The sequence below is a fragment of the Elephantulus edwardii genome, unplaced genomic scaffold, assembly GCF_000299155.1.
Source record: "Elephantulus edwardii isolate Elephantulus edwardi_28Jun2011 unplaced genomic scaffold, EleEdw1.0 scaffold00210, whole genome shotgun sequence".
NCBI lineage: Eukaryota > Metazoa > Chordata > Mammalia > Macroscelidea > Macroscelididae > Elephantulus > Elephantulus edwardii.
This window is the reverse complement of record NW_006399960.1, coordinates 3,100,200-3,123,292: the sequence shown is the minus strand read 5'-3', so window position 1 is coordinate 3,123,292 and position 23,093 is coordinate 3,100,200.

The window sequence follows — 23,093 nt, the reverse complement described above, 5'->3', positions numbered from 1 at the left end:
AGAGTCTCTTCTGACATCCATTTTGGTCTTTTCTTCCTCTTCTGTCTTTGCAATGACCGTTTGCACTCTTCCTGGATGATACCCTTGATATCCTCCCACAGGTAGAACAAAAAAAAATAAAAAATAGTTCAGGACATAAGAAAAATGAGGCTCAGATTCTTAAGTCAGTCAAACAAAGTGACAAAGTCAAAATCCTTATAACATATTACTGTTGTTTTTTTTTATGTGCCATCAAGTCTTAACCAACTCATAGCTGACCCTCCAGCAGGGTTTTCAGAGAAGCAGTAAATCTCAAGGATGTTGAAAGCCTATCTTTCTCCTGTGGAGCAACTGGTAGATTCAATCCTTTTGGTTGGCAGCACAATTGCTTACCAAGAGAACACCAACACTCTTTACAATGTATTAGAAGGCAAAAATCTTTTCCTGGGTAACTTTAAAGCACTTTCTCTTCTTTGTGCCACAATAGAGGATAGTTGACTTTCATAAATGGGCTGTTATATGAAAAACAAAACAAAAATATTGTCTTTAATACTAAAGCCATACTCAAAGAGAGAATTACATGAGAGTCACATTAGGAGAGAAAGATAAACACAGAATTAAGAGTAACCCTGGAGATCTCTTTCCTCCCAGTCAATCTGTGTGGAAGAACACCACATAAGTTGTTCTCGCTCTCTCACACACATGGTTTAATTCACTTCAATAAGATGTATGTGTAATTTAACTATGCTGCAGAAATATTTTATCATGTGTGGAGGGTTGTGGAAGACAGAAGAGAAAGGAGACCTTGCCTTTGAGGAAACTCTCAGTTTATGTGAGATCAACCCAAACACTCTAACCTGGAGCATTTCTAAGGCTACATAGTGGTGAATTCAAGATTGAGTTGTTCTCTACAAGGATATTGAAGAATTTTAAGGAATACAAAAGACATTTATTCTTTTGGAGATGTTTGAAAGAAGTAAGTATTGATCTAGGTCATGAAAGAAAAAAGATCATTTAGAACAACAGAAAGGACCAAGGAAGGCGCTTCAAGTAAAGAGCAAAGGCACAGAGATTAAGAATGAACAGTCTATAGGAACACAATTAATCTATTAGTTTGGATTTTGTTCAGTTGTAAGTAATAAAATACTCATGAAGTCCATCCAAGACTACAACAATTCTTATCTATTCACTTACAGCAACAGAAGGACAGTTAGGAGTAGGAAAAATAAAAGGAATATGTGGTTAATTGTTCCTATGAAAAATGTCTTCCTTTTCCATGAGACCAGAAGAACTGAATGGTAACTGACTATTACTAAATATTTTGCTTACAAAGTCTATAGAAGAATCTTGATCAAAAGGGGGACATATAGAGCAGAATTTAAAATTCTAATGTAATCCAGACTTTCTGGATGTTTGAAGGCTTGATGAAACCGCCAAACTACTGCCCTGTGTAACAAGAGAACACCAAAGAGGTTGCATCTCACATCCTCTAAATTTACAAGGAAGGAGAACCCCTTTCAACAACAACAGCCCAAGAATGATTTCCTTCACACTCTAAACTGTCTCTAATAATTCTGACATCAACCATACTTCCCATGGCACACTCAACTTTTCTTCCTAGGTTCAAAAATCTGTTGTAATGTAGAATTCAAAGACAATACTCACCACTATGGAATTTGTTAGGGAAGAAATAGACTACAATTTAGGATCAAAAACATGCATCAAATTATTCAACCAAGACAGCCTCACTTATCAACAATATCTAAAGGCAATCCTCTCTCTCTGGGCCTCTGCCTCTAGGTCTTGACCTCTGTTCTTCTCAACCAAGTGTTACAAAGTTCTTTTAGCTCTTCTGGTCTAAGTACCAGAGGAATATCCCTCCACAGGTAAACCTAGACCCACATGGTTTAGCAAACCTAGCTCCTTGAGAAATGCATGAAAGTAATCACTCCTGAAGGTAAGCTTCCTTCCCCAAAGTCACTCAACTTTCTTCTCATTCCATAGCTCAAGAAGTCCATATCTCTATCTCAGGCTTATCTCCTAATTCTGTGAGTGTTCTGGTTGTATTGCCTCTGCAGCTGGCATCTCTCCACTACTGCTTTCATGATTTGAGGGACTCTTGAGACTAGGGATGCACTTGGGTACTCTTGGGTCTTCATTCTTTATGATAGAGAGTTCCCCCCATCTGCCTCTGGAATGGCTTATTTTAAACCTGGTGGAATAGCAAAACTTACCACTCACATTAGCATAAGCCCGCATTTCCATTCTACACATTTTATTTGCATAATCTTACCCCACAAAAGTGTCATTAACCTTATGTATATTATTAATAAGTTATTAACATCAAGTACCCTTGATGACATTGTGTAGTCCTAACCAGTCATGTGATGGAAGTTACAAAAGCTATGACCATTGAAACCATAATAAGTAATTCAAAGCACAGTAGGCCACACTTTGGCTTTTCTAGCCATATTGTTGTTGTTATTGTTAGGTACCACCTAATTGACTACAGCTCACATCAACCCTATGAACAACAGATTGGAAACATGCTCTATCCGGTGCCATCTTCACAATCTCTGATTTGCTCAGGTCCATTGTTTATAGTTACTGTGTAAATCTATCTCATTATTAGCCATTCCTTTCATATTGAAGAAATTTCCACCTCCTGATCATGTTACTGAAGCTCTGGTGGCCTAGTGGCAAAAAGCTGCATTGCAATCCCAAAGTCACATGGTTCGAGGCCACCGAGAAGGATGGGCAACCTCCTCCTGTGCAATTGATTAACTGCCTCTAAAAACCTGTCAGAGGGTCAGCTACCCTATGATACACAACAACAGTCATGTTACCTGTAAGCATACCCATAAAAGTATGTCAGATAGCTACTTCATACTTTTGTCTCCCCACACCACTTCCATTTTAGGCAGTTAGTTTCTAATCTGCTAGTCTCTATCAAACAAATACTCTGAGTAGACAAGCATATTTTTTGAACTTTTTGAAGAATCTTCCGTTATGACTGGAACTTTAAGTGTCTATATGTAAAAGAAAAGTTCAGTCCAGAACAAGCCATCAAATTACAACCACCTGTACTAACTCACACTGTTAAACATCTTTCTTTTCACTGGGTTGAGTTATGATCAGCTCATCCCTAGTAATAAAAAAACTGGGTACAACTGCTTGTCCATGGGTCTACACATTTCTCTGTACTTGAGATCAACCAGCCTCATCTTTCACATCACTAGTCAGTCCCCAGAAACTAGGCCAACATCTTTAGAATCAGAAATCCCTGTAATTCTCTGCATTTCAGATCAGTCAATGCCTCTTCTCTATCTAATCCATGGCCTCTGTGATCTAGGTCAACAAGTGCCAGTGGAACATGTCCAAACTCAGCCCATCTCCAAATCTCCCCAAATCTCCAGTTCTACTCATTGAGTGGACCCAAGTGGTTACCACAAGCAAGCATACTAGAATGGTAATTGCGGTTTCCTTTACTTTCCAGTGCTGAAAGAGGGCTTGGTTGGCACTGACTTTTCCAGTCTAAGTGTACCCAAAGATAAACAAACCTGTCTGGAAATTCAAAATGCCAAACTAACATTTTTCCCCCTTTATGGGTCTTTCCTTCAAATGTAAATCTCCTCTTCTCTCAGCAGTACTGGGTGGGTCTGCTTATCCTTTCAAATGCAAATTTCATGACTCCAAAGGTACTGAGTGAGTCTCAGGTTTTTCAATCTATATCACCAATGCTCTGTGCACAAGGATACTACATTCAAACTAACAAGGCTGATTGTTTGTTTTCAGTCAAAGCCTATCCTCCATTTAGCATATCAAAGCAAGTACAGGCTGAAGATGAACTTGCACCTTTTTTTTTGGTAATTGAGAATACTCTATATTAATTTTATACATTTTATAATACTATGTAGGAGAAACATTCCGTATCCATAGTACATTCAGATAAAAACATAGGCCTTAAATCATGACCCCTTTTAAATATGTCCATTTTATGTTTTCTTCATCCCCTGATTATCTTCATATTCATATACATATTGCTTAATAAGCCTGGCTTGCCACAGCCCACTCAACATTTGGTTTTACCTTTAGCTGAAGTACAGCTTCCATTACAAGTAACAACAATCCAAATAACCATATAGGAATAAAAAATTTCACGTCTCATGCCACTCCTCTCTTTCTCTTACAAAGTCCCATGCTTCTATGAGTCTACAGCCATTTCAACAAATTCTGCTTCTTATACCAAAAGGTAAAAACAGTGTGGAGGACATGGGGGTGGTGTCTTTTAAACTGTCTTTTATATTTCTTGGTGGTAGAGAGTTCTCCCTTTTCCTCTTCTAGTAAGGTTCATTTTAAGGCTGGCAGGTTGGCAAAACTGATCAATTACCACGTTAAAATAATCACACTTTATTTACATAGTCTCATTCCATATGTCCCATGAACTGCCAAAAGAATAAACAAGTATGTCTTGTGTGCTACTGCAAGGATAGTGAAACTCCATCTCACATATTTTGGGCTTATTTTCAGGAAGAATCAGTCCTTGGATAAAAGACATCAGGCTAAGAAAAGTACAGGGTCAGCATAAGCGAGGAAGACCTTTAACAAAATGGATTGGCACAGGTTGTAACAATGGGCTTAAATATTTTGGAGATTGTGAGGATGGAACAAGATATCTGCTGTTCACTGTGCTACACTCAACTCAGCGGCACATAGCAAAAACAACAGCAATAACATCCAAAAAGGGTCCTATTTACCTTATTAGCAAGCTATCCATTCTCTCTAGTGGGCCACCAGCACCTCACATTTACTAATTCCTATCTTTCAGTTTCTTCATGAATGATAGCCTTGATGTCGTCCCAAAACTCATGTGGTCTTTAATCATTAGTGTTCAACACATCAAATCTATTCTTGAGATTATTTTTAAATTCAGGTGGGGTAAGATCAAGGTCATATTTTGGTTCTTGCGAACTTGCTTTAATTTTCTTCAACTTCAGTTTGAACTTGCACATAAGTAATTTATGATCTGTTCCACAAACCCTGGCCTTGTTTTGACTTTCCACAACTGTAGTCAATTTGATTCTTGTATTGTTCATTAGGTGAAGTCCATGTGAATAGTCTATTTATGCTTTTTTATTTTATTTTGTTATTTTTTGTGTTTGCACCATCAAATCAAATCTGACTGGTACAGGAGGAGATTGCCCCTCATTCTCCAGCAGAGCATCTGTTGGATTCGAACCGTGTACCTCTGGGATTGCAGTGTAGCTTCTTGCCACTAAGCCACCAAAACTCCCTTCTATTTATGCTTTTTAAAAAGGTATTTGAAATTAATAAATCACTGATTGTATAAAATTCTGTCATTTGATTCTTTAACCTCATTTCTGTCAACAAGTCCATATTTTCCTGATATCAGACCCAACCAGCTTTTAAGTACAAAGGACGGCCCACCATGTCCCAATTGCTTAAACAAGAGACTTCCAGCCAATAGCTGACTGTTAATGAAATAAAAAATGGCCAATAAGCTTACACTTGATTATTAACAAACTAAAAAAAAGCCCAAAGAATTTACACCCAGCTTTCAAGTAAGTAAAAAAACACTTACCCTCCAGAATCCAACTGCTCCAAACTGGAGACTCAACCTCAGGCACAACTCATCTGATTTTTAAACACAAAGGTCCACCCACTAGGTCCTGATTGCTTCAACAAGAGGTTTATGGCCTGCAGCTGATTGTTAACAAAATCAGAAATGGCCAGTTAATTAGCTTGCACTTGATTGTTAACAAGATAAAAAATTCCCAGTTTACATCCAGCTTTCAAGTAAATAAAACACACTTACTTTCCAGAGTCCAAGCATTCCAAGTTGGAGATTCACCAGCTTGCACATTCATGACTGAATATACCATGGATGGCCAGGAGAACAAACCAGTATGTCTTGGAGAGGGTACAGTCAGAGTACTCTTTGGAGGCAATAATGATGAGGCTCGCCTCACATACTTTGGGCATGTTGCTAGGAGAGGCTATTCCTTGGAGAGGGACATGATGGTGAGAAAGGTGGAGGATCAGCGAAGGAAAGGAATACCATTAACCAGGTGGATTGACACTGTGACTGCTGCAAATGGCTCTTGTGTGTTAGGAAGTGTGAGGATACCACAGGATAGAATAGTTTTCAGATCTTTTGTTCATTGGGTCACTATGAGCCTAACAATGACAACTGATGTCAGGTGGATCTTGGTTGAAAGCAGAGAATACCAGAAAGATTTTTATCTATGTTTTATTGACTATGGAAATGTCTTTGACTGTGTGGATCACAGTAAATTAGAGCTAAGATTAAGGCTCAATATCAAGAATACAAAGATTCTCACCACTGGGCCAATTGGCAGCATCAGGAAGGATGGTGAAGAGATTGAGATTGTTCACAGCTTTAGTTTGCTTGGCTCCACAATCAACACTCTCGGCACTAGCAGCCAGGATATGAAAAGACTTATTGTGATGGGAAAGTCTGCTGTTAGGGACCTCTCCAAAGTACTGAAGAGCAATGGTGTCTCTCCGCAGACTAAGGTGCGTCTGGTACAGGCCATGGTCCTTGCAATCACTTGTTATGCATCATAGAGTTGGACAATGACTAGGGAGGATAGAATGAGAATTAATGCCTTTGAGCTGTGGTGCTGGAGAAGAGTATTGAATGTACCATGGACTGCCAAGTAAACAAACAGATTCACCGTAGAGAGGGTTAAACTAGAGTGCTCCTTGGAGGCAAGGATTCTGAGGCTTCATTTGACGTACTTTGGACATGTTGCAAGGAGGTCCTTGGAGAGGGATGTCATGCTTGGGAGGATGGAGGAACAGCACAGGAGAGGAAGACCCTCTAAGAGGTGGATTGATTCAGTGACTGGGGTAATCAGAGTGGGTGTGTCAGAGTCAGTGAGATTGGCACAGATCAGAGCAGGATTTAGAGCTGTTGTACGTAGGGTCACTATGAGTCACAAGTGATTAGACGACACATAACAACAACAACAATATTCAGAAGAATGGAAACCTCAAAACACTTAATCATGTGAAACCTTTACTTAGACTAAGAAGCTGCAATGCAATTAGAACAAGGGAACATATGGTTTCAGGACTGGAGGGAGACTCATAAGCAACCTGTATCATGTAAGTAACATGACCTTACTTGCCGAAATTGAAGAGAACTTGAAGCGCTTACAGCAGAAGATCAAAGATGGCACCAGTGGAACAATAGGCAACATTCTGATAGATAAAAATTCAATTTGTCAATTATTTCATTTTACTTGGATTCACATTCAACATCCAAGGTAAAGATGTCATTTAAAAGGCTATGATGTTCCTAATCCAAACATATGAAGTAATTGGTTACTTCATATTCATATGAAAGTTGGACATTGAATAAGGATGACAGAAGAACAATTGATGTCTTTGAGTTGTGGTGTTGAAGAAGTGTACTGACTATCCCAAGGACTCACAAAAGAACAAATAAGTCTGTCTTTGAGGAAGTACAATCAGGATCCTCTTTAGAGTCAAGGATAGTTAAACTCACATACTTTGGGCATGGAGATGACAGTTCTTGGAAAAAGTCATCAAGCTGAGAAAGGTGGAGGGTCAGAGAAAGGGAGGAAGATCTCCAATAAAAATGGATTGATACAGTAACTGTCGCAATGGGCTCGTGCATATTTGAGAAGACTCAGATCCGTTCATAGAATTACTATGTGTCATAGGTGACTTGATAGAATCTAACAACTCAGTCATGTGCAGGCTCCACATAAGTACAATTAAGTGTTCTGAATGCCTCCCTCTTTATGAGAATATCCATAATTTATTATGAGCCACACAGTCAGTTGCCTTATATTATCAATAAAACACAAGCAAACACCCTTCTGGTATTTTTTGCTTCAGTTAAGATTCATTTGATATCAGCAATGTTATCCTCTCTTTAAAAGCCTTTTCTGAATCCAGCTTGAATTCAGTTCCCTGTCAGAGTAATTCTCAAAATATTTTCTTAAATTATCTTCAGTAAGACTTTACTCGTAAGTGATATTACTAATGTTGTTGTTATGTGCCATTGACTTGCCTGCGATTCATAGCAACCCTATATAACAGCCCTAAACCCTGCTCTATCCCTTGCCAATCTTACTATCTGTGACACACCTAGCCCCAATACTCCAGTGACTGAATTAATTCATCTTATCAAGGGTCTTTCTCTCCTGCGCTGTCCCTCCACTGTCCCAAGCCTGATGTCCCTTTCCAAGGACTGATCCCACCTTGCAACATGCAACATGCCCAGAGTATGTCAGACAAAGCTTCAGAATCCTTGTCTCCAAAGAGTAGCCAGACTTCACTCTCTCCAGAATAAACTTATTTGTTCTCCTAGAAGTCCATGGCAATATGCAATACTCTTCTCCAGCACCACAGCTCAAAGGCATCAATTCTCTTTCTATCATCCCTAGCCATTGTCCAGCTCTCTGATGTATAGGAAGTAATAGCGAAAACTATGGCCTGGATCAGGCGTACCTTAGTCTCCAGACTGATATCATTGCTCTTCAGTGCTTTGATACTGTTTGATAATTTCTTCTATCATTTTTTTAACGGCATCTTGCTTTTTTTTATTTTTTAAGGGCTGGTCAAGGGGAGAGTGGTGTTGAATGGTGTAGGCAGAAGTAGGAAGGGATTGTGGTGGAGTAGGAAAAGGGGTGAGTCAAAATACACATGGCAAGGGTATGTAGCAACATTGAATCTATCAGTCATTTTTCTAATTGGGTAAATGTCTTTCATCTGCTCTTCTCCGTAAAATGCTTGTCTGTCAGATACTATTATTAAAAAAAAAACACACCAACAAAACCACCCCACACAAACACAAATTAAGACAGATTAGGAAGAAGGATTGACCATCCACTTCAGAAATAACAGGGTTTAGAAAACAATAGAGCACACTTAGACTAGCACTTAGGCTAGCAGACATGGCAATTGAGACTGCGATCTCAGATATGGAAACACAAGATGGAGGAACAGCTGTAAACAGACAATAGTGATTGGAATGTGGAATGTGAGAAGCATAAATGTAGAAAAATTGAACATTGTTAAGAATGAAGTGGAATGCATAAATATTGATATACTAGGCACTGGTGAAGTGAGATAGCTTGGCATGGGACATTTTTAATCAGATGGTCATAGGATCTACTATGCTAGAGATGAAAAGGTGAGAAATAATGGGGTTGATTTCATAATTTAAAAAGTCATTTCTAGATACATCATGAAATACAATGTGGTGAGCAACATGATAATATCCATATGCATACAAGGAAGTCCAGTGAATACCATTATCATTCAAATATATGCATTGACAACTAGAGCCAAAAAGGAGGAAATGAAAGATTTTGCAGTCAGAAGTTGATCAAACATGCATTCAAGATGCATTGATAATAATGGGCAACTGGAACACAAAAGTTGGGAAGAGGGAAGAAGGATCAGTAGCTGGAAAGCATGGACTTGGTGACAGTAATGAGGCTGGAGATAGAATGATAGAATTCTGCACATCCAATGATGTATTCATTGCAAACACCTTTTATAAGAAACACAAACCTGATGCTATGAATAGGAATCAAATAGATTATATTTGTGGAAAGAATCACTGGAGAAGCTCAACATTGGCTGTGAAAATCAGGCCAGGTGCTGGTTGTGGGCAAGACCACCAACTACTCATGCAAGTTCAAGCTGAAGTTGAAGAAAATGAAGTCAAATCCACGGGAACGAAAATTTGACCTTAAGTCTATCCCACTCGAATTTCAAAACCATCTCGGGAACAGGTTTGAGGTCTTAAGCACCAATGAGCGTAGACCAAATGAGCTGTGGGAGGATATCAAGAATATCGTCCATGAAGAATGCAAAAGATCATTACAAATGCTGAAGAGGAAGACAAGACCAAGATGGATGTCAGATGAGACTCTGAATATTACATTAGAGCACCAAGAAGCCAAAGCTAAAGGAAGAAATCAAGAATTAAAGAGCTGAATAGAATTTCAAAGGGCAGCTCGGTATGACAAAGCAAACTGTGCAAAGATCTGGAGTCAGAAAATCAAAAGGGCTAAACTCGCTCAGCGTTTCTTAAACTGAAGAAGTTAAAAAACAAATTCAAGCCACAAGTGGCAATACTTAAGGATGCTTTGGGTAGAGTGTTAAATTATCTAAGAAGCATTAAAATAAGATGGAAGGAGCATAGAGAGTCACTGTACCAGAAGGAATTGGCTGACACAAAAGAATTTAATGAAATAGTTTATGTGCAAGAGCCTGTGGTGATGAAGGGGAAGTTCAAGTTGCTGTGAAAGAATTGGCAAAAAACAAGGCTCCAGGAGTTGACGGCATACCAATTGACATATTTCAACAGATGCTGGCCTGGATGTGCTCACTAAGTTGTGCCAAGAAATCTGGAGGACAGCCAGCTGGCCAACTGACTGCAAGAGATTGATATTTGTTCTCATTCCAAAGAAAGGTGATCTGACAGAGTGTCGAAATTATTGAACAATATCATTAATATCACATGCAAACAAGATTTTGCTGAAAATTATCCAAAAATTCTTGGAGCAACACGTCAACAGAGAACTGCCAGATGTACAGGCTTGGTTTAGAAGAGGTACTAGGGATATTATAGCTAATGTTAGACGGATCTTAGTAGAAAGCCGAGAGTACCAGTGGAATGTCTATCTGTGCTTCATTGACTATGCAAAGGCTTTGGAGTGTGTAGATCACAAAAAGCTGTGGCTGACTCTGAGCAGAATGGGAATCCTAGAACATTTGATTGTGCTTATCTGAAAACTATACTTGGACCAAGAGTTAGTCATCAGAACAGAGCAAGGAGACACTGCATGGTTCAAAATTGGGAAGGGTGTCTGCCAGCGATGTATTCTGTCTCCATACCTTTTCAATCTGTATGCAGAACAGATCATCCGGGAAGCTGGGCTGTACGAGGAGGAATGTGGCATGAGGATTGGTGGAAGATTCATCAACAACCTGCATTATGCAGATGACACAACCCTGCTTGCTGAAACTGAAGAGGACCTGAAATGCTTGCTGTAGAAGATCAAGTACTGCAGCCTTCAATAAGGATTGAAGCTCAACATCAAGGGAAAAGAAGATTCTCACCATTGGGCCAATTGTCAGCATCAGTATGGATGGTGAAGAGATTGAGATAATTAACAGCTTTATTTTGCTGTTATGCAGATGACACAACCCTGCTTGCTGAAACTGAGGAGGACCTCATGCACTTGCTGCGAAGGATCAAGGACTGCAGCCTGCAGTATGGACTGAGGCTCACTGTCAAGAAGACAAAGATTCTCACCACTGGACCAATTGGCAGCATCAGGATGGATGGTGAAGAGATTGAGATTGTTCACAGCTTCAGTTTGCTCGGCTCCACAGTCAACACTCTTGGCACCAGCAGTCAGGAAATCAAAAAGCGTATCACGATGGGAAAGTCTGCAGTTAGGGACCTCTCTAAAGTACTCAGGAGCAACGGTGTCTCTCTGGAGACTAAGATGCGCCTGATACAGGCCATGGTCTTTGCAATCGCTTGTTATGCATCAGAGAGTTGGACAATGACTAGGGAGGACAGAAGGAGAGTGGATGCTTTTGAGCTGTGGTGCTGGAGAAGAGTACTGACTGTACCATGGACTGCCAGGAAAACAAACAGATTCATCTTGGAGAGGATTAAACCAAGCTACTCCTTGGAGGCAAGGATTCTGGGGCTTCGTCTGACATACTTTGGACATGTTGCGAGAAGGGATGGGTCCTTGGAGAGGGACATCATGCTTGGGAGGGTGGAGGGACAGCGCAGGAGGGGAAGACCCTCTATGAGATGGATTGATTCGGTGACTGGGGTAATCGGGATGGGCGTGTCAGAGGCAGTGCGGTTGGCGTAGGATAGAGCAGGGTTTAGGGCTGTTGTGCATAGGGTTGCTATGAGTCGCAAACGACTCGACGGCACATAACAACAACCACAACCACAGTCAACATGAGATGAATTGCATAGGGAAAGTCAGCTGTAAGGGACCTCTCCAGAGTACTGAGAAGCAATGACGTCAGTCTGGAGTCTAAGGTGCGCACCTGATCTGGGCTATCATCTTCGCAGCAGAGAGCTGGACAGTGACTAGGGATGATAGAAAGAGAATTAATGCCTTTGAGCTGTGGTGCTGGAGAAGAGTGTTAAATATACCATGGACTTCTAGGAGAACAAACAGGTTTGTCCTGGAGAGGTTGAAGCTGGGCTGTTCCTTGGAGTCAAAGGATTCTGAAGCTTTGTCTGACATATTTGGACATGTTGCAAGGAGCGACTTGTCATTGGAGAGAGACATCATTTTGGGGAGAGTGGAGGGACACGGCAGAAAAGGAAGACCTTCGATGAGATGGATTGATTCAATAATTTTGGTAGTGGGACTAGGTGTGTCAGAGACAGTGAGGTTGGCACAGGATAGAGTAGGGTTTAGGGCTCTTGTACACAGGGTCGCTGTGACTCTCAAGCGACTCAAAGGCACATAACAACAACTAGTTTATTTACAAAATTCAAGTACATTGCTTTTTTAAAAAAATTCTTTCCATTTCCCTCATCCCCTCACCCAACAAATGTACAATCCCATGATAAGTCCTCTCCTCCCCCTGCACCTCCTCATCCCTCTGTTTCCAACCTCTCCCACCCCTCTTGGATCCTTATACTCATTCTACAATAATAGTTTTATACGATACTTATTCTTGTGGGATTACCTTTTTAAAGAATAAGCATAAATATAAGTTTTCCACTCTGATGATCAGGTTGCTGTCTTCCAAATTTCTTGGCACAGCTGCATGATAACATCTATGCTGACTTTGACGAAGCACTTCAATTGGTATTCCATCAATTTTTTTTAAATTGAGATTTTAATCAAAGTTTATAGAGAACTTGGATTTCCATTCATTCATTGTTACACCTTTTCCTCCCTGCCCACACCCCCAGTTCTCTTTTCTCTTTGAAAATAAATTCTTTCACTGTTGTACAATTCCCCCTCCCCCAGTCCACCTTACTCTATGGCTCTTATTCTGGATTGTTGTCAGACAAATAATACCTAATCATATATTCCTTTTAAGCCGTTCTGTTCCTCGTCTGTTTCAATGCAGTGTACATTATTTATCTCTTTTCTTAATTTTTTCCCAATGCCATGTCATAACAGTGGCATTATGCAGTATTTGCCCTTTTGTGACTGAAATATTTCACTCAGAATAGTGTCCTCCAGGGTCACTCATTTTGTATAATATTATTTATATTATTATATATTACAGATAATATTATTTATAATATTTTTATAATATATCCTTGTCTTCACTGCTGTATAGTATTCCACTGTGTGACTACCTCACAGCTTCTCTATCCATTCATTTGTTGATGGGCACTTGGGTTGTTTCCACCTCTTTGCTATTGTGAACAATGTAGCAATAAATATAAATATGGGTGTGCATATATCTGTTTTGGGGGGGCAGTTCTGATTTCTTTAGGGTCTATTCCCAGTAGTGGTATTTCTGGGTCAAATGATATTTCTATTTACAAGTTTTTGAGAAAGTTCCATACTGCTTACCAGAGTGGTTACATCATTTATACTCTCATCAATAATGAATGAGTTCCATTTTCTCCACAACCTCGCCAGCATTTGTTCTTTGCTGGTCTGTTGAATTTTGCTGTTGTTACAGGGGTGAGTTGATATTGCAAAATTGTTTTGATTTGCTTCTCTCTTGGAACTAGAGATTTTGAACATTTCTTCATGTGTTTGTTTGCCATCTGAATGTCTTCTTTGTGAAGTGTCTGTTCATATCCTGTGCCCATTTTGCGATTAGGTTGTTTACCTTTTTATCTTGTTGTAGTGCTCAAGTATTCTATAAATTTTAGATATAAGTCCCTTATCAGACATGTCATTACCAAATAATTTTTCCCAGTCTGTAGCTTTCCTTTTAACCTATTGCAGAAGTTTTTTGATGTGCATATGGATTTAATTCTTAGAAGGTCCCATTCATCTATTTTATCGTCTTCTGGTTATAGGTTTTTCAGGATAATTGGAAAACTGTTCATGTATGGATTAGGGCTTCTAGACTTCTTTGAAGTTTTTCTCTAATGAAGTTTATAGTCCTTGGTTTTAGTCCTAGGTCTCTGATCCACTTTGAGTTAGTTTTTGTGTGTGTTGTGAGGTTGTTTTCTTCTCTTGTCTTATTGCTATCACTAAGACTTCTAGTACAATATTGAATAGAAGAGGTGATAGGGGGCATCCTTTCCTAGTGCCTGTTCTCAAAGGGAATGCCTTTAATCTCTCTCCATTGAAAACAATGTTGGCTCTCAAGTTTGTGTATATACTTTTTACTATGTTGAGAAAATCCGCCTCTATTCCTATTTTGTTGAGTGTTTTAATCAGGAAAGGGTGTTGGATTTTGTCAAAGGCTTTTTCTGCATCAATTGATAGGATCTTGTGGTTCTTGTTCTTTGCTTTGTTAATGTGATGAATTACACTTATTGTTTTTTTAATGTTGAACCATCCTTGCATACCTGTTATGAATCCTACTTGGTCATGGTGAATTATTTTTTTGATGAATCATTGGATTCTATTGGCCAGGGTTTTATTCAGGATTTTTGCCATCTACATTCATGAGAGATATTAGGCTGCTAGGAAAACAAACAGATTTGTCCTGGAAAGGGTTAAACTGGGTGGCTCCTTGGAGGCAAGGATTCTGAGGCTCCGTCTAACTTACTTCGGACATGTAGTGAGGAGAGATCGGTCCTTGGAGAGGGACATCATGCTTGGGAGGGTGGAGGGACGGCGCAGGAGAGGAAGGCCCTCTATGAGGTGGATTGATTCAGTGACTGGGATAATTGGGATGGGAGTGTCAGAGACAGTGTGATTGGCACAGGCCAGAACGGAGTTTAGCGCTGTTGTACATAGGGTCGCTATGAGTCGCAAGCGACTCGACGGCACATAACAACAACAAACAACAGGCATGACTCTGGGTCGTTTAATTTATCTAGGTTCCTTTCCCTAAACTACGTTCACACTGGGAATACTCTACTGTTCTTTTCTCCATAGCTCTGGGAATCTCATAAATAATAACTTTGTTATTTCTTTTGGATGGTGTTCAAAATGACTGGCCTTTCTTTATACTTCTATTTCTACTCTTAGATTTGACCCTCAATATCTCTTACATTGACTGTTAAAATAGTTTCTTAATTGATACCTATCTCTCTCTAAATCAAGATGTTCTAGACATTGTCAATAAATAACCTTCTAAAGGATGAAGTTGAGCAAGCAATACACTACCTTCTTGGAGATTTTTTTTTTATGACTCACCTTTTCCTGAGACTAAGACTCAGATTCCTTTTCTGTTTATTTTTCTAGCTAAAATTAATAAACCTCTATTGTGAGGATATGTCTTAAACTTGTAATCTTCTAGATTTGGCTAATATTCCCAACTGATCACAGAATGCCCCTATTTAAATTTTGGGAAGTTCTCTACACCCTTAAAATGCCATATTATGATGCACACCCATGTTTATCACTGCTTTGTTCACAATAGCAAAAAGCTGGAAACAACCCAAGTGCCCATCAACAAACGAATGGGTAGAGAAGCTCTGGTATATTCACACAATGGAATATTATGCAACATTAAAAAACAACAAGATCACGAAATATTATACAAAATGAGTGACCATGAAGGACATTATGCTGAGTGAAATACCTAGGTCATGAAAAGATAAATACTGTATAATGGTACTGTTATAAAACAGGACTGGCAGGGAGGTTTGGGACAAACTAAGAAATGAGGGGATAAATAATGTACATGGCATTGAAACAGATGAGAGATAGAGAACTGTATAAAAGGAATATATGATTAGGTATTATTGGTATGAGAAGAGTCCAGAATAAGAGCTGCATAGTAAAGTGGTCTGGGGGTAGGGGACTGTAAAACAATGAAAGATTTTTTTCCAAAGAAAAAAGGGAACTAGGGGTTGGGCAGGGAGGAAAATGTGCAACAATGAATGAATGGATATCCAAGTTCTTTATAAACTTACAATAAATATAAATTAAAAAATGCCACATTATGCTCAGAGGCCTTTTTAGATATCAATCAGATCAAACTGTCCCTTTCCTGCTCATTTAGGGTACTACACAATTCTCTGAGAATATCCATCAGCATTTCACTCACATTTTATTTGATATGTATGTGTATTATCTCTTCCACTAGGGTGGAACTACTCATTTTGGTATTTATCACTGCACAAAACATCTTCATTCATAAACTACTTTGACCTAGGTACCATTGAGTCAACCCTCAACTAATGGCCCTTCCAGACCAACTGAATAAAATGTTTCCCCGTTCAGTTGCAGAATGAACCACTGTGGTTCATAGGATTTTCACTAGCTGGTTTTCACAGGTAGATTGTCAGACGTTTCTTCCCAACACATTTAAGTCTGGAAGTTCCACCAAAACTTGTCCAGCATCATAGCAACATGTTAGCTTCTATTGACAAATGGGCAGTGACTGCACATGAAATACCTTGACTGGGCACTGAACCTGGAGTTTCTTGTGTGTCAGAGGAGAAATTTACCACTGAACCAGCAATGACTCATAACAACAACCAATTTTGTTAACAATTATTGTTGTTATCGTGTACTGTCGAGTCAGAACCGAACCATAAGTGACCCTCTCATGGGTTTTCAAAGGCAGTTAATCACATGGGAGGAGATTAGCCATCCTTCTCTTGCAGAGCAGCTGGTACCCTCAAACCACGTGCTTTTGGGATTGCAGTGTAGCTTCTTCCCATTAGGCCACCAAAGCATAATATATGTCAATGCTATGTTAATGTCATTTCCAGCACTAATTTATGGAGCTTTCACAACAGCGTAAGAGGAGGCTTGGTAGCTCATTTTTAAGACAAGGAAACAAATACAGAGAAGTAGAGCAACTAGCCTAAGTTCTTGTACCTTAGGAAGTCACAGGGCTATGGTTTCAACTTTGATCTATTTTCTTGCGAGGACCAAGAACTGCCTTCTTCTGTAAGTCACGGATTATAATGTGTAGAAAGAATGAATGTATAGAAGGTTCACATAGGGAGCATTTTACCAGAAATCACACTTCCTGGTCCCCTACACCAGCTGTGCCAGTTACTTTGCCACCCACACTTGATCAAGTGGCTCCCTGCCATTGAGTTTCAAAATAATGCATTTACGCCTTGGACATAAAAATAATTCCTCCTTTCCTGACTTCAGGAGATTGGGAGAGTTTTGTGGGGGTGGCATAAGCTGGTGTATGTAAAAGTTCTTAACAACAGAGTACTATAGCCACAAGGGGTGACAACACGGAGGAGAGAGTTGGATTAGAGAGAAAGGTTTAGTGTGGTGTTGATGATGGCAGTACAAGAGCTTTAATAACTCTGAGTCCTAAAGCAATTTAAAATATTCAAATTCTGAATGTCAAGAATGTTAAGGATTATTACCTTGACCAGTTACTTTTGAGAGTATTTTCCTTTGAACAAAAGTCCTCTATTATACAAATATGCCTAAATAAATTCCAAAGTGCTCTTTTAATAGCTATAAAATAAAAATCCTAAAAGTTATGAAACCATTGCATTATAGGGTGTATAATGGGTGGGATAATTTCTTCTGAGCGGTACATGATATTGGTGAGTTGTACTTCAGAGTCAATGAAACATGGTAGGGGAAAAAATAAATAGAAGGAACACAAGACTGTGTGAGAGTGGAGGTCACTTTGTCATGAACATAAGGTAGGGCTTCCCTGAGGAGGTTGAGGCCTATACAAACACAGAAAACTGTAGAAAGAAAATGTAGCCCTATTTCATCCTTTTGGGAGGATTTTCCCATCATCACTTAGTGGTTCTTTGGTAGGCCCAACTACTAGTCAAATGTAATTGAAGGCTGACTATGTATGCTATATGCTATATGTCCTTACCTCATACCCTGAGGGTAGATGATAGTGACCAAGGCAAGAGAAATCTAATTTTAGAAGTGGGTTCAAAATAAAAATAGCCTCATCCTCTAGGTAATATTATCTTCATTTGCTGTTGTTAACTCTGTGCCCAATTTCAATATTGAGTTTTTTAATCTTAAGCCTTCCTTTGGTTTGGAGCTTTATTTTGATGTACTCATGACTCTATAAGGTACTACCACACGAAGTTTTAAAATGGTGCCTTGCAGCCAGGGGAAAGGATTTCCGATCTTGGGTGCATGCACTCACATGACTCCACATTGAAAGACCCCCTTTGGGAGCCTACAGACTGTGCCATGTCTGGTCCTGAACCAGCCTCTGGATTAGTAGGGACACCACCTCTGACAGAAGTCCTTGCCTTTCACTAGGCACCATTGTAGGTACAATTCCCAGCAAATGGCTATAGTCACATTTGAAGTAGTATAACATCTGTGGAGTTCATCATCTTCAGGCTTCTCAGGTTGATAGTGACTATCTCTTCATGCTGTTCATCTCTGACTGGGTACTCTACATGGAACCATCCCCAGGACTGGTGAAGAATTGAAACAGATGAGGGAGAGAACAATTTAAAAGTGGTATATGATAGGGTATTATGGTTATCACAAGAGTCCAGAATTAAAGTTACATAGTGGAGTGTACTCAGGGTGGTGGGAAGGGTGCGGGAGGATTGTATACCAATGAAAGAATTTTTCTTTTACTTTTCAAAGAGAGGAGCGAACTGGGGCGGGAGGGCTGGGCAGGGAGAAAAGTGCAACAATAAATGAATGGAAATCCAAAATCTCTGGAAATGTTCATTAAAATTAATAAAATAAAATTAAAAAAAGAAAATATTTCTAGCCAGGCAGATTACATTAGGACCCTGTGAGGTCAGCAGAAACTCCACCCAAGGCTGAATGGCATGCCCTTACACACCCCATAGGCCAGAACAGGGGCTGTCTGGCTCATATCTGGGGTCTCTGTGACCTCTCAGGAAAGGAGGAAAAAGGAAGTATACCTGACTGTATACCCAAACCCCAGCCCCTTGACTTTAGCCATTAGCAACGACAGGGCACCTATCAGGTACCCAGACCCCTTTAACCAAGATCGCTCATTTTATCTCTGTCATTTTTTCCCCATTTCCTATTACTTTTCTGGCTTTTGTTTGCTTGGGTTCTTGTAACTTTTTTTTTTTTTTAAATCTTGTGACTTTTGTATTATTGTCGAGTTTCTTGTTTTGTTTGAAATTTTTCATTTCTTCTGCCTCTCTTCTTGCTAGCATTTTTCCTTTGTTGGTCTTTTATATCTCTTTTTCCTGCCCCCCCCTTATATTTTGACTTTCCTTTTTTATCCCTCTCAATCTTTATTTTTCTATTTTTTTTTTTTTTACTATACAATACTGGCATCAGAATTAGAGAAATACTCTTCAACAATAGGCACTATACAGATGGCACAAGCTTACTAGCTAAAAGTAAAGAGGACCTGAAACACTTGCTGCAAAAGATCAATATGAATTGTATCTCAAAATAAAGAAAAAAAAATCCTTACCACTAGACCAATAGGTTAGATGGAGAAAAGATTGAAGCTGTCAACGATTTTGTTTTACTTGGATCCACAATCACCATCCAGTGAGAAAATTGCATTGAGAAAGTCTGCTGTCAGGAACCTGTCTAGAGTACTGGAGAGCAATGATGGCAGTCTGAAGACTAAGGAGCACCTGATCCAAGCCATGGTCTTTGCAATTACTTGCTATGTATCAGAGAGCTGGATGATGACTAAGGATGACAGAAGAATTGATGCCTTTGAATTGTGGTGCTGGAGAAGAAAACAAATAGGTCTATCTTGGAGAGGGTGAAATCAAGTTTCTCCTTGGAGGCTAGGATTTTGAAGCTTCATCTCACATACTTTGGGCATGTGGCCAGGAGAGATCGACCCTTGGAGAAGGATATGCTCTGAAGGGTGGATGGATAGTGCAGGAAAGGAAGAGCCTGAACGAGATGGATTGGCATAGTAACTGGGGCCATGGGCGTAGGTGTGTTGGAGTCAGTGAGACTGGCTCAGGACAGGGCAGGGCTCAGAGCTGTTGCGCAAAGGGTCACTATGAGTCACAGGTGACTTGATGGCACATAACAACAATGACATTCTGAAAAATTAGAAAATATGCATTGAAGAAGCTAAGTGAACTCCAAACAGCATAGATCTAAAAAGAAAATACACCAAGACATATCATAATCAACTTTTCTAAAATTAAAGAAAAAAAAAGAGTGACTACTAAAAGCAGCTCGGGGTAATTAAGAATTACCTGCAAAGGAGAACTAACAACACTAAGCTTCAATTTATCAGCAGAAATAATGCAGGAAAGAAAGCAATGGGATGACATATAGAAAACTCTGAAGAAAAAAATTGCCAACCAAGAATTCTATCCAATTCAAAATTGTTCATCAAATTTGACAGTGAAATTAGGATATCTGCAGACAAACAGAAAGTAAAGGGATTTGTGACAATTACACCAACACTACAAGAAAGTCTAACATTGAGTTCTTTGGACCTACAGCTTTCTATGACAGACAACAAACTGACATGGATATCCATGAAAACATCGTTCAGAAACTGATGCAGACACAGAAACATACATATAATACAAAATTATATATACAAAAATAATATAAAAGAAATATACACATAATACAAATAACATATAATACAAAAACAAGGAGTAGAAGTATCAGCCCATAAATAAGGGCAATTATAATACAAATGGGAGCCATGGTGGCATAGTGGTAAGGAGTTGAGCTGCCAATCAAAAGACACGTGGTTTGAGTTCACTAGCTGCTTTGCAGTAGAAAGATGGACAATCTCTTTCCGTTGAAATTTACTGCCTCTGAAAACCTGCTATAGGATCAGCTGTGAGTGGGTTCAAATTCAATGGTACATAACAACAATAGCAACAATATAATGCAAAGGGAGGATAAAAAGTATAGTTACAGATTTTCTAAGTAGAGAGGAAGTAATGGCAACTTTTAAGGTAAAACTGTTTTAAGTTTGGGAATAAAATAGCAACTTTATAGATTTATTGTTTTTGTTGTTGTTGTTTGCCATTGAGTCAAGCATGACTCCTAGCAACCCTATGGAAAAAAACCTGAAGCCTTTCTATAACTATCACCGTTTTTCAAAGTTCATAGAGTTTCCAGAGGCATATTGTTTAGGAAGTGGATGTTACTCTTGCTTCCATGTATAGGCTTATCTCCAAGAAAATGAATAGTGGTCTAAAAATAAAAAGAGAGAGTGTGTTTTACTCTTTTAAGTATGTATCCTGTGTCCATAACTTTTCAGTCTATATGTGGAACAGATCATTTGGGAGGCTGGGCTCCATGAGGAGGAATATGGCATCAGGATCAGGGGAAGACTCATCAACAACCTACGTTCTATGTTGTGCAGATGGCACAACCTTGCTTGATGAAAGTGAAGAGGACTTGAAGCACTTGTCACAGAAGATCAAAGAATACAGCCTTCAATATGGTTTGCATCTCAATATCAAGAAAACAAAAATTCTTACCACTGGACTGATAGGCAACATAGATAGATGGAGAAAAAGATGGAAGCTATCAACAACTTCATCTTTCTTGGATGCACAATCAAAATCCTTGGTACCAGAAGTCAGATCAAGAGAAGTATTGCACTGGTAAAGTCTGCTGTCATGGATTTCTCCAAATTATTGAGGGATAATGATATAAGTTTGAAGGCCAAGGTGAGCCTGATTCAGGCTATGATCTTTTCAGTCACTTGCTATATATCTGAGAGCTTGATAATGGGTAAGAATGATAAAAGAAGAATTGATGTCTTTAAGCTGTGGTGTTGGAGAAGAGTACTGAATATTCCATGGACTGACAAAAGGATAGTCTTGGAAAAGGTATAGCCAGAGTGTTCTTGGAGACAAAGATGATACAGCTTTGCCTCACATACTTCAGGCATGTTGCTAGGAGAAGCTATTCCTTAGAGAGGGACATCATGTTTGGAAAGGTGGAGATTTAATGAAAGAGAGGAAGAGCCTCAACCAGATGAATTGACACAGTGACTGCAGCAATGGGCTTAAGTGTTTCAGGGATAATGAGGATGGCACAGGATAAGACAGGGTTCACTGTTGTTCATTGGGTTATTATGAGTCATACTCGAGTTGAAAACATCTAGCAACAACAACATGAAGAGTTATATTTTAACAAATTAGAAAGCCTGAAAGAAATAGATTTTTAGAAACTCATTTCCTGCTTGACCTCATACAGACAGGAATAGAATATTAGAACAGATTCATCCCAAAACAAGATATTGGACAAGTAATAAAAAATAAACCCCGTCAACCAAAAAGAAGTCTGGGCTCAGATAGCTTTACTGTTGAATTCTGCAAAACAATCAGGACAGAAGTGACACCAATTCTACTCAAACTACTTCAGAATATAGAAAACATGGAATAATCCAAAACTTGTTCTATGAAGTAAGCATAACTAAACTAGGCAAAGATATCAATAATAAAAAAATTATAGACATTCTTCATGAACATATATAACAATTCTCAACAAAATTCTAGTTAATCTAATCAAACATGACACAAAACATCACAAACATATGGGATTTGTACTAAGTATACAAGAGTGGTTCAACATTAAAAAATAATCAGTATTAACCACATTAACAAAAAAAGGAAAATAACTTTATGATCATACATTTTGACACTGAAAATACATTTGACAAAATTCAATACCTATTTCTAATAAAGTTACTCAACAAAATAAGAATTTAATGGAGATTCCTCAACATAATTAAAAACATTTATGCATGTGCAACAATGAATGCATATTCAAAAAAGTGAACTGGGGGCGAGGAAAAGAAGGGAGAGGGGATAAAATGTGTAACAACGAATAAATGAAAATCTAACTTCTCTATAAATGTTCATTAAAATAACAAAATAAAATTTTATTTTTAAGAAATGCATTTATGCCAACACTAATCTGAAAGGAGAAAGAATGTAAGTCTTTTCCTTGAGAATGTGAACCAGACAAGGATGCTTTACTTTTTTCTTTTGCAAGCAGGGTACTCTTTATTTTTTTTTATTTTCTACTAATTGT